The sequence below is a fragment of the Oncorhynchus mykiss genome, chromosome 30 (genome assembly GCF_013265735.2).
Source record: "Oncorhynchus mykiss isolate Arlee chromosome 30, USDA_OmykA_1.1, whole genome shotgun sequence".
NCBI lineage: Eukaryota > Metazoa > Chordata > Actinopteri > Salmoniformes > Salmonidae > Oncorhynchus > Oncorhynchus mykiss.
In genome coordinates, this window is record NC_050570.1 from 8,213,657 (window position 1) to 8,224,349 (window position 10,693).

General features: G+C 47.7%; 1 protein-coding gene across 3 annotated transcripts in view; it reads left to right on the top strand.

The window, feature by feature from the left end:
- map1ab (microtubule-associated protein 1Ab) overlaps positions 1–10,693 on the top strand; it is a 95,733-nt gene that overhangs the window by 44,153 nt on the left and 40,887 nt on the right. Inside the window, exon 1 of one of the 3 annotated variants that reach the window (XM_036969194.1) lies at positions 3,116–3,205. The exons of the other annotated variants lie outside the window; for them this stretch is intronic. The gene's annotated coding sequence lies outside the window, so the exon portion shown is untranslated. Of the gene's footprint in view, positions 1–3,115; positions 3,206–10,693 lie in introns of those variants that run through there. 3 annotated transcript variants of the gene reach the window in all.

Sequence of the window (10,693 nt, forward strand, 5' to 3'; positions counted from 1 at the left end):
TGAAGTTGCCCCAAGACACTGATCTCGGGTCAGTTTTACTAACCCACTAGTGGTTAAGGTGAGGAATGGGGGAAGGGAAGCTGATCCAAGATCTGTACCCTCAGAATTACACCAAACCGTCTGCAATCCTCAATCAGTCTTGCTGCACAAATTTGATTGAATGCCACATAATTTACATAGCAGTCGGGCATCAGATAGCGATATCATATTGATGCGGTTAATGACATGATAAACACTTGTCTAGGCGTTGAGAGATTTGGTGCACGACTGCAATGTCTGATGCTGTAGTTGATATATCAGCTATACTGGCAGACAGTGGGAGTGACAATGGAAATGAAAGGGGCGTGGTTTCACACGCACACCATACTTGAATGGGCTGTGATGATCAGAGCAGCTGTTGCCTTGTGTCCCAATAACGACCATAGTTTGGAGGAGGGAGAGAGAGAGAGAGAGAGAGAGAAAGATGTGGGGAGAGGAGGGAGAGAGGTGGGGAGAGGAGGGAGGTGGGGAGAGTAGGGAGAGAGGTGGGGAGTGGAGGGAGAGAGGTGGGGAGAGTAGGGAGAGAGGTGGGGAGTGGAGGGAGAAAGGTGGGGAGAGGAGGGAGGTGGGGCGAGGAGGGAGAGGTGGGGAGAGTAGGGAGAGAGGTGGGGAGTGGAGGGAGAGAGGTGGGGAGAGGAGGGAGGTGGAGAGAGGTGGGGAGAGGAGGGAGGTGGGGAGAGGAGGGAGAGAGAAAAGAGCTGTTAAATTCTACAACCACCTAAAATGAAGCGATTCCCAAACCTTCCTTAACAAAGCCATCACCTACTGAGAAATTAACCTGGAGGAGAGTCCCCTAAGCAAGCTAATCCTGGGGCTCTGTTCACAAACACAAACACACCCCACAGAACCACAGGACAGCAACACATTTAGACCCAACCAAATCATGAGCAATCAAAAAGAGAATTACTTGACACATTGGAAAGAATTCACAACAAAACAGAGCAAACTAGAATGTTATTTGGCCCTAAACAGAGAGTACACAGTGGCAGAATACCTGACCACTGTGACTGACCCAAATTTAAGGAAAGCTTTAACTATGTACAGACACAGTGAGCATAGCCTTGCTTTTGAGAAAGGCCGCCGTAGGCAGACCTGGCTCTCAAGAGAAGACAGGCTATGTGCTCACTGCCCACAAAATGAGGTGGAAACTGAGCTGCACTTCCTAACCTCACATATTTCCCTCAGATTACACAGATCCACAAAGAATTTGTAAACAAACCCAATTTTGATAAACTCCCATATCTACTGGGTGAAATACCACAGTGTGCCACAGTAGCAAGATTTGTGACCTGTTGCCACAAGAAAAGGTCAATCAGTGAAGAACAAACACCATTGTAAATACATCCCATATTTATTTTCCCTTTTGTACTTTAACCATTTGTACATTGTTACAACACTGAATATAGACATAATATGACATTTTAAATGTCTTTATTCTTTTGGAACTTCTATGAGTGTAATGTTTACTGTTCATTTTTATTATTCATTTCACTTTTGTTTATTATCTATTTCACCTGCTTTGGCAACGTTAACATATGTTTCCCATGCCAATAAAGCTCCTTGAATTGAAAGGAGAGAGGTGGGAAGAGGAGGGAGAGAGAGAGGTTGGAAGAGGAGGGAGAGAGAGAGGTTGGAAGAGGAGGGAGAGAGAGGTGGGGAGAGGAGGGAGAGAGGTGGGGAGAGAGAGAGGTGGGGAGAGGAGAGAGAGTGGTGGGGATAGTGGGAGAGAGAGGTGGGGAGAGGAGGGAGAGAGAGAGAGTTGGGAGAGGAGAGAGAGAGGTGGGGAGAGGAGGGAGAGAGAGAGTTGAGGAGGGAGAGAAAGAGGTTGGGAGAGGAGAGAGAAAGAGATGGAGAGAGGGAGAGAGAGAGGTGGGAAGAGGAGGGAGAGAGAGAGGTGGGGAGAGGAGGGAGAGAGGTGGGGAGAGGAAAGAGTGGTGGGGATAGTAGGAGGGAGAGAGAGAGGTGGGAGAGGAGAGAGAGGTGGGGAGAGGAGGGAGAGAGAGAAAGAGTTGAGGAGGGAGAGAAAGAGGTGGGGAGAGAGAGAAGTGGGGAGAGGAGAGAGAAAGAGATGGAGAGAGTGAGAGAGAGAGGTGGGGGAGAGAGAAAGAGGTGAGGAGAGGAGGGAGAGGGAGAAAGAGGTGAGGAGAGGAGAGAGAGAGAGAGAAAGAGGTGAGGAGAGGAGAGAGAGAGAAAGAGGTGGGGAGAGAGAGAAGTGGGGAGAGGAGAGAGGTGGGAAGAGGAGGGAGAGAGCGAGATATGGGTGGGAGAGAGAAGTGGGGAGAGGAGGGAGAAAGAGGTGGAGAGAGGTTGGGAGAGGAGGGAGAGAGAGGTGGGGAGAAGAGGGAGAGAAAGAGAAGTGGAGAGAATGAGAACACTAACCTCCTTATTTGCTATTTAAAGAATCTAAGCAGAGCCAGCATTACCAGAAAGGCAGAAAATAGCTGTGATGTTTGTAAAGGGAGAGAGAAAGAGGCTTGTGTGTGTGTGAATAGATGCAGTAGCAGCCCCATTGCACCAAACAGCTGCCAGATGTCGTCTCCTTTCTGAAATAAAACACACACACACGGGGCAGGCACGCACGCGCGCGCACACACGCATATTGTTACCCAGTTTGGATTTGCTATGTCATTAGATTGTTGTTTTCATGCCTTGCTGGGCAAGATAGCCTATTTTCTGCATGCTTCTTCTCCATATGAACCTATTCACCCCAAAGGCAACGTTATCTGCGTCATCATACTTCTATTTGTATCAGATTGCTTCCAAATTATGAGTTTTTATGTCAAGAAACCTGTCTGGTAAATTTATATTAAAACATTTCCATTGTCAGATTCGCCAGAATGTTATTTTCGTTTAGTCTTGAGTTCAGGCAGTGAGTTACCGCTGGTGCAATGTGAGTCGCATAGCGCCCCTCCCTGGCCCGAACCATAGGCGGCTGGCTGCCCGTTGCCGCATCCCGTCCCGCTTTGCCACAGGTCTGCATTCGTATCCAAATCTGCCAATCTTCTCTCCAGTCCCTCCCTCTCTTCCCTCCCCCTTCTCCTTATCCTCCTCCTCCTCCCCCCGCCCGCAGACCACCAACAATGCTCTCCAGTTTCTAGACACACGACTCTCCGGTAAAGTGGCTCTGCATCGTTTTATCATACCTCAGTGCTCTGCATCGGTAACGGTATGTATATGTCTATAGCAAGTTATCTTGGCTAAACGGTTTTACAACAAATATACGGAATGACTACCCTAGCCTATAGGTTTTGCCTGTTCTATGATTTCCTCATGTTTTCATTTAATTGATCACTGTTAGACTGTTTACCGAAGTCACGTACGGATAGACTCGTAGGGTGGTGACTGTCTCCTCTCCCGTTATCTATCCTCAGATGACCGCATTTCATTTCAATGTATTTCATCAGAAACTTTATGAACACATTTTTAACGAGTTAATCATCCGTATGCTATTTCCATTTACAGTTTGACTACACATTTACCTCATATGAGTTCAATATAATATTTACCGTGACAGTCATTTGTTGAAAACTTGCCAAAGACAGTATTAAATCATTAAATAATCAGACTCATTTAAACCTACCTTGACATATGGGACAGCAGTACGGGCTATTTACTGTACGTTCAGGTGACGGATTTCAACCACTCCTTCCCTTTATCCAACGTAACTGGATTACCGGTCTGTAAGGTAAAGCGTGGACGCACGCATGTGGTATAATGCGTTTTAATATTGAACTGTATCAGGTTGACGAATGTAGCCTTTGTATTCCTTATAATTTAGTATTGAATAGATTGAGATATGAATGCGATTAAATACATTGGCGCAGTAGATTGCTGTTTTGTTTCCCCTGGGCGCCTTGAGCTATAGTTCGATTCCTTTCGCTTGATTGGATGATGTACGTTTATTGAACTGTGGAGATCGACCTTGTTGCGTGTATGACCTAGCTTGCCTCTCGGTTCAATCGAGGACAATTTAGAATCTCACAAGGACGCGCAAACGCCCCTATATCCCGCAAAATGGACTATAAGGAAGTGTTAAGGCTCGTGCACGTTCCTCAGAATGTGCACGGGCAGAATGTCTGGATTTGCTAAAGATATCCGGGGGCATTAAACGTAAACTAGATGAATTAGTAATATTTGTTCATGTCACGTTCACTCTGTTGAATGTGGTTCTTTGTTCAACATTACCTTCCGCGTAATGCTTATGAATGAACAAATATCATGCTGTAAAGAGATGGTGGGAGATAATTATATTCCTGCTTTTGAATCAATGCGATCAGCACCCTTTTCGTTTAAGACTCAAGAGCAATGTTGTAACCTATGGATACTAGCGCTGGGTGCATTGGGAATATCCCAGGCCTCTCCAGTGACTCAGCAATGGTCCCAATGACTCAGACGCAGCATGTATGATGTGTGTGTGTGTGCGTGTGTGTCTGTATGACTTGAGGGGCTGATGAATGGAAATAATGATCGACAGCAGGGATGAGACGGGGGATTCAAATGATGTTACTCAAGCCTGAATTGAAACGATGCCGCATTAATGCTTGTACTGCATTATAATAAATGTTTATGTAAATTAACGATTTATCCATTAGTGTGACTGTAAAGTGGAGACGTTTCTTTAAAAAAGAAAATATACATATATATATATTTTTTTTGCATTCTGGGGTGATGTTTTGAATCCCAACGTACACACACTGAGCAATCGGAACATATTGCAGCTCTCACTCACCCACCAGGGTCAAGTGAAAGTGCACTAGATTGACAGTGAGCTAAATGTGTCTGTGGAAGTGCACTAGATTGACAGTGAGCTAAATGTGTCTGTGGAAGTGCACTAGATTGACAGTGAGCTAAATGTGTCTGTGGAAGTGCACTAGATTGACAGTGAGCTAAATGTGTCTGTGGGCTAGAGACAGGAGTCATTTGATAAACCTGTTTGGTTGTTCTCTACAAGCTAGTCGTAATCTTTTGTTTCTCTGACCTTCGTAGAGCTAGGTGGGATACCTAGTCCCTGAATGCCTTCAACTGAAATGTATCTTCCACATTTAACCCAACCCCTCTGAATCAGAGAGGTGTGTCTTCCACATTTAACCCAACCCCTCTGAATCAGAGAGGTGTGTCTTCCACATTTAACCCAACCCCTCTGAATCAGAGAGGTGTGTCTTCCACATTTAACCCAACCCCTCTGAATCAGAGAGGGGGGGCGACTGCCATAAATCAACATCCACGTCTTCAGCACCCAGGGAACAGTGGGTTAAACTGCCTTACTCAGAACGACAGATTTTTTACCTTGTCAGCTCGGGGATTTGATCCAGCAACCTTTATGGTTACTGGCCCAACGCTCTAACCACTAGGCTACCTGCCGCCCCAGGATAGGCTAAAGGCATCTGCATGCTTCCCATCCTATATATTATGACGCTGATGATGTTTTTGTTAGTTTTTGTTAGTTTTGGTCTTCGGCAAGGTTTTTTTTTTCTGCCCTTTGTGAACACAGCATTTTTCCTTGAGGCAAGCCGAAGTTCAGAGCCCGAAGTCTACGACCCTTCGGTCATTGGTCAACAATAGGGATTCTTCAATGAAACAAGCCTTAAGTCTGGGCGCTGTCCTGATAGTTAATGTTCAGACATTTGATAACTGCAGGCAACAGAGACTACGGAAGTGTGTTGCCCTTTTTAATTATGGAGTGTGGTGCCAACTGTAGATTATAGAGTGTGTTGCCCTTTTAATTACGGTCCCATTCATTCAGTTGTGATCACCAGGTTTCTAGGAAACCGAGAGATTTAATAACCACATCCATAACAATCTGGACATTCCACATCAACAGACAAGAGCTCGATAAACAGCAGTGGTGCTCTGCCAAGTCATTTAGGACACAATCAGGTGATCCTACTTTATCCACTTTAAGTCCATTTCTATTTGAAGGACATTTGCGATTACCGTCGTCATTATATGTGTACATTTTGCTACAACAACTTTCGGGAATGGTTTCAAATCAATGGAGTCTTAGCTACTCAACAGGGTGCTTACTTCCTAATCTGTCAGGATTTGGGATTGGGTTTGAAACAATGAGCCACTCTCACTCTGAAATTAGGAGTGTTGGTTCACGACCTGGCCGACAGTTGCATGTCTGGGGAAATCTGTTCGGGAACTTCTGTAATCACTGGCCTGAGACCTCATTTAGATAACCTAATTTGTTGAAGTGAAGTCCAATCTATGAATAACTACAGGTAATCATACACACACAGACTCTCTCTCTCTCACACACACACACACACACACACACACACACACACACACACACACACACACACACACACACACACACACACACACACACACACACACACACACACACACACACACACACACACACACACACACACACACACACACACACACCCAATCTATGAATAACTACAGGTAATCATACACACACACACACACACACACACACACACACACACACCCACACACACACACACACACACACACACACAATCTATGAATAACTACAGGTAATCATACACACACAGACTCTCTCTCTCTCACACACACACACACACACACACACACACACAATCTATGAATAACTACAGGTAATCATACACACACAGACTCTCTCTCTCTCTCACACACACCCACACACACACCCACGCACACACACACACACACACACACACACACACACACACACACACACACACACACACACACACACACACACACCCAATCTATGAATAACTACAGGTAATCATACACACACACACACACACACACCCACACCCACACCCACACACACCCACACCCACACCCACACACACCCACACACACACACACAATCTATGAATAACTACAGGTAATCATACACACACAGACTCTCTCTCTCACACACACACACACACACACACACACACACAAACACACACACACACAATCTATGAATAACTACAGGTAATCATACACACACAGACTCTCTCTCTCTCTCACACACACACACACACACACACACACACACACACACACACACCCAATCTATGAATAACTACAGGTAATCATGCACACACAGACTCTCTCTCTCTCTCTCTCTCTCTCACACACACACCCACACACACACACACACACACACACACACACACACACACACACACACCCACACCCACACACACCCACACACACACACACAATCTATGAATAACTACAGGTAATCATACACACACAGACTCTCTCTCTCTCTCACACACACACACACACACACACACACACACACACACACACACAATCTATGAATAACTACAGGTAATCATACACACACAGACTCTCTCTCTCACACACACACACACACACACACACACAATCTATGAATAACTACAGGTAATCATACACACACAGACTCTCTCTCTCTCACACACACACACACACACACACACACACACACACACACACACACACACACACACACACACACACACACACACACACACACACCCAATCTATGAATAACTACAGGTAATCATACACACACAGACTCTCTCTCTCTCTCACACACACACACACACACACACACACACACACACACACACACACACACACACACACACACACACACTGGCAGACAGGCACAAGGAGGAAGGACATTGCGATTACCGTTGTCATTAAACATGTATAATTTGCCACAACGACTCTGCATGGTTTGAAAGATGGGCCAATGTGCTTTACATGAGGCTGGGATTTAGTCTAGCTAGCCTAGCTTGGTTTAACCAGACTGAATGCCCTGCCACCATTGTTTCACTCAGCATTCAGTCTGGTTTACCCAGGCTAAGATTTACCCTCAAGCATGCCTCAGCATTGAGTTTCCTCATCAGAGTATGTGATTAAGTTAATCAGCTATTAGACCACTGAAGAACTACTCTACTGCAATATTCTGAAGTAGATTACAAGACTCTTCTAGTATTGAGGGACTAGTATGTAAATGCAGTAACAGTAGCTCTCAAATCAGCTTGAACCGTTTCACTTCCATCCCAGTCAGACTCTGTGTGAACCGTTTCACTTCCATCCCAGTCAGACTCTGTGTGAATCGTTTCACTTCCATCCCAGTCAGACTCTGTGTGAACCGTTTCACTTCCATCCCAGTCAGACTCTGTGTGGACCCTAAACAATTTGAGTCACTGGTTGCTTTTGAGCCCTAGAAGGATGGAAAATGACCAGGCTCTCCTTATAGTTCCAAACCAGATCACATGGTTCCACTTATCAGTGAAGTCTGTCTGACCAGCGCTCACCATTTACCAGGCAACGACTGGAAAACCTTCTGTACCACGACACCGGCTGGAACACTTCCTGTACCACGACAACGGCTGGAACACCTCCTGTACCAATACAACGGCTGGAACACCTCTTGTACCTCTACAACGGCTGGAACACCTCCTGTACCATGACACCGGCTGGAACACCTCCTGTACCATGACAACGGCTGGACACCTCCTGTACCACGACAACGGTTGGAGCACCTCCTGTACCAATACAACGGCTGGAACACCTCCTGTATCACGACAACGGCTGGAACACCTCCTGTACCATTACAACGGCTGGAACACCTCCTGCACCATGACAACGGCTGGAACACCTCCTGTACCTCTACAATGGCTGGAACACCTCCTGTACCAATACAACGGCTGGAACACCTCCTGTACCGCGACAATGGCTGGAACACCTCCTGCACCACGACAACGGCTGGAACACCTCCTGTACCACGACAACGGCTGGAACACCTCCTGTACCAATACAACGGCTGGAACACCTCCTGTACCAATACAACGGCTGGAACACCTCCTGTACCGCGACAATGGCTGGAACACCTCCTGTACCAATACAACGGCTGGAACACCTCCTGTACCAATACAACGTCTGGAACACCTCCTGCACCACGACAACGGCTGGAACACCTCCTGTACCACGACAACGGCTGGAACACCTCCTGTACCAATACAACGGCTGGAACACCTCCTGTACCACGACAACGGCTGGAACGCCTCCTGTACCACGACAACGGCTGGAACGCCTCCTGTACCACGACAACGGCTGGAACGCCTCCTGTACCACGACAACGGCTGGAACGCCTCCTGTACCACGACAACGGCTGGAACGCCTCCTGTACCACGACAACGGCTGGACACCTCCTGTACCACGACAACGGTTGGAACACCTCCTGTACCATTACAACGGCTGGAACACCTCCTGCACCATGACAACGGCTGGAACACCTCCTGTACCTCTACAATGGCTGGAACACCTCCTGTACCAATACAACGGCTGGAACACCTCCTGTACCGCGACAATGGCTGGAACACCTCCTGTACCACGACAACGGCTGGAACACCTCCTGTACCTCTACAACGGCTGGAACACCTCCTGTACCTCTACAACGGCTGGAACACCTCCTGTACCTCTACAACGGCTGGAACACCTCCTGTACCTCTACAACGGCTGGCACACCTCCTGTACCACGACAACGGTTGGAACACCTCCTTTACCAATACAACGGCTGGAACACCTCCTGTACCACAACAACGGCTGGAACACTTCCTGTACCACGACAACGGCTGGAACACCTCCTGTACCAATACAACGGCTGGAACACCTCTTGTACCTCTACAACGGCTGGAACACCTCCTGTACCATGACACCGGCTGGAACACCTCCTGTACCATGACAACGGCTGGACACCTCCTGTACCACGACAACGGTTGGAGCACCTCCTGTACCAATACAACGGCTGGAACACCTCCTGTATCACGACAACGGCTGGAACACCTCCTGTACCATTACAACGGCTGGAACACCTCCTGCACCATGACAACGGCTGGAACAACTCCTGTACCTCTACAATGGCTGGAACACCTCCTGTACCAATACAACGGCTGGAACACCTCCTGTACCGCGACAATGGCTGGAACACCTCCTGTACCAATACAACGGCTGGAACACCTCCTGTACCAATACAACGTCTGGAACACCTCCTGCACCACGACAACGGCTGGAACACCTCCTGTACCACGACAACGGCTGGAACACCTCCTGTACCAATACAACGGCTGGAACACCTCCTGTACCACGACAACGGCTGGAACGCCTCCTGTACCACGACAACGGCTGGAACGCCTCCTGTACCATTACAACGGCTGGAACACCTCCTGCACCATGACAACGGCTGGAACACCTCCTGTACCTCTACAATGGCTGGAACACCTCCTGTACCAATACAACGGCTGGAACACCTCCTGTACCGCGACAATGGCTGGAACACCTCCTGTACCACGACAACGGCTGGAACACCTCCTGTACCTCTACAACGGCTGGAACACCTCCTGTACCTCTACAACGGCTGGAACACCTCCTGTACCTCTACAACGGCTGGAACACCTCCTGTACCTCTACAACGGCTGGCACACCTCCTGTACCACGACAACGGTTGGAACACCTCCTTTACCAATACAACGGCTGGAACACCTCCTGTACCACAACAACGGCTGGAACACTTCCTGTACCACGACAACGGCTGGAACACCTCCTGTACCAATACAATGGCTGGAACACCTCTTGTACCTCTACAACGGCTGGAACACCTCCTGTACCATGACACCGGCTGGAACACCTCCTGTAC